Source organism: Crinia signifera, chromosome 6, assembly GCF_055691185.1.
Source record: "Crinia signifera chromosome 6, ASM5569118v1, whole genome shotgun sequence".
NCBI lineage: Eukaryota > Metazoa > Chordata > Amphibia > Anura > Myobatrachidae > Crinia > Crinia signifera.
In genome coordinates, this window is record NC_139222.1 from 123,811,910 (window position 1) to 123,814,409 (window position 2,500).

The 2,500-nt window shown below is 36.5% G+C and overlaps 4 non-coding genes across 4 annotated transcripts; all 4 read right to left on the minus strand.

The window, feature by feature from the left end:
* Nucleotides 1-134: 134 nt before the first annotated feature.
* On the minus strand, nt 135-206 carry TRNAP-UGG (transfer RNA proline (anticodon UGG)). Its single transcript has one exon. It is a non-coding gene; the product is annotated as a tRNA-Pro (tRNA).
* A 664-nt stretch (nt 207-870) lies between these two features.
* Nucleotides 871-942, minus strand: TRNAP-UGG (transfer RNA proline (anticodon UGG)). Its single transcript has one exon. It is a non-coding gene; the product is annotated as a tRNA-Pro (tRNA).
* A 296-nt stretch (nt 943-1,238) lies between these two features.
* Nucleotides 1,239-1,310, minus strand: TRNAP-UGG (transfer RNA proline (anticodon UGG)). Its single transcript has one exon. It is a non-coding gene; the product is annotated as a tRNA-Pro (tRNA).
* A 664-nt stretch (nt 1,311-1,974) lies between these two features.
* TRNAP-UGG (transfer RNA proline (anticodon UGG)) lies at nt 1,975-2,046 on the minus strand. Its single transcript has one exon. It is a non-coding gene; the product is annotated as a tRNA-Pro (tRNA).
* Between the last annotated feature and the right edge of the window lie 454 nt (nt 2,047-2,500).

A 2,500-nucleotide genomic window follows, 5' to 3' on the forward strand; every position in this document is an offset into this window, starting at 1 on the left:
ATGGTTGAAAATGTACTACATACTCCTAAGTAATTACAAACTAATTGTGTAAAATGGCAAGAGCAAAATTCAATTGAGGCTTTGAAATCAAGCATGTAACATCAATCATGGGCTCTAAAAGGCAGCTAAATGCTGGGCTCGTCCGGGATTTGAACCCGGGACCTCTCGCACCCAAAGCGAGAATCATACCCCTAGACCAACGAGCCACCCCTGAAAACTTCTCACGTCAGAATAATTTTTTTTTTAAAGTGAAACTCATATTATTTATGTAATAATTGAAAGAGCTGGATAAAATAGTTGATGTATTTTGTTGTATTATGTTACTGAGATAATGGGGAATGTGTTTTTTTTACCCAAAGTACCACCATATGGTTGAAAATGTACTACATACTCCTAAGTAATTACAAACTAATTGTGTAAAATGGCAAGAGCAAAATTCAATTGATGCTTTGAAATCAAGCATTTAACATCAATCATGGGCTCTAAAAGGCAGCTAAATGCTGGGCTCGTCCGGGATTTGAACCCGGGACCTCTCGCACCCAAAGTGAGAATCATACCCCTAGACCAACGAGCCACCCCTGAAAACTTCTCACGTCAGAATAATTTTTTTTTTAAAGTGAAACTCATATTATTTATGTAATAATTGAAAGAGCTGGATAAAATAGTTGATGTATTTTGTTGTATTATGTTACTGAGATAATGGGGAATGTGTTTTTTTTACCCAAAGTACCACCATATGGTTGAAAATGTACTACATACTCCTAAGTAATTACAAACTAATTGTGTAAAATGGCAAGAGCAAAATTCAATTGAGGCTTTGAAATCAAGCATGTAACATCAATCATGGGCTCTAAAAGGCAGCTAAATGCTGGGCTCGTCCGGGATTTGAACCCGGGACCTCTCGCACCCAAAGCGAGAATCATACCCCTAGACCAACGAGCCACCCCTGAAAACTTCTCACGTCAGAATAATTTTTTTTTTAAAGTGAAACTCATATTATTTATGTAATAATTGAAAGAGCTGGATAAAATAGTTGATGTATTTTGTTGTATTATGTTACTGAGATAATGGGGAATGTGTTTTTTTTACCCAAAGTACCACCATATGGTTGAAAATGTACTACATACTCCTAAGTAATTACAAACTAATTGTGTAAAATGGCAAGAGCAAAATTCAATTGAGGCTTTGAAATCAAGCATGTAACATCAATCATGGGCTCTAAAAGGCAGCTAAATGCTGGGCTCGTCCGGGATTTGAACCCGGGACCTCTCGCACCCAAAGCGAGAATCATACCCCTAGACCAACGAGCCACCCCTGAAAACTTCTCACGTCAGAATAATTTTTTTTTTAAAGTGAAACTCATATTATTTATGTAATAATTGAAAGAGCTGGATAAAATAGTTGATGTATTTTGTTGTATTATGTTACTGAGATAATGGGGAATGTGTTTTTTTTACCCAAAGTACCACCATATGGTTGAAAATGTACTACATACTCCTAAGTAATTACAAACTAATTGTGTAAAATGGCAAGAGCAAAATTCAATTGATGCTTTGAAATCAAGCATTTAACATCAATCATGGGCTCTAAAAGGCAGCTAAATGCTGGGCTCGTCCGGGATTTGAACCCGGGACCTCTCGCACCCAAAGTGAGAATCATACCCCTAGACCAACGAGCCACCCCTGAAAACTTCTCACGTCAGAATAATTTTTTTTTTAAAGTGAAACTCATATTATTTATGTAATAATTGAAAGAGCTGGATAAAATAGTTGATGTATTTTGTTGTATTATGTTACTGAGATAATGGGGAATGTGTTTTTTTTACCCAAAGTACCACCATATGGTTGAAAATGTACTACATACTCCTAAGTAATTACAAACTAATTGTGTAAAATGGCAAGAGCAAAATTCAATTGAGGCTTTGAAATCAAGCATGTAACATCAATCATGGGCTCTAAAAGGCAGCTAAATGCTGGGCTCGTCCGGGATTTGAACCCGGGACCTCTCGCACCCAAAGCGAGAATCATACCCCTAGACCAACGAGCCACCCCTGAAAACTTCTCACGTCAGAATATTTTTTTTTTAAAGTGAAACTCATATTATTTATGTAATAATTGAAAGAGCTGGATAAAATATTTAATGAATATTGTTGTGTTATGTTACTGAGATAATGGGGAATGTGTTTTTTTACCCAAAGTACCACCATATGGTTGAAAATGTCCTAAATACTCCTAAGTAATTACAAACTAATTGTGTAAAATGGCAAGAGCAAAATTCAATTGATGCTTTGAAATCAAGCATTTAACATCAATCATGGGCTCTAAAAGGCAGCTAAATGCTGGGCTCGTCCAGGATTTGAATCCGGGACCTCTCGCACCCTAAGCGAGAATCATACCCCTAGACCAACGAGCCACCCCTGAAAGCTTCTCACGTCAGAATAATTTTTTTTTTAAAGTGAAACTCATATTATTTATGTAATAATTGAAAGAGCTGGATAAAA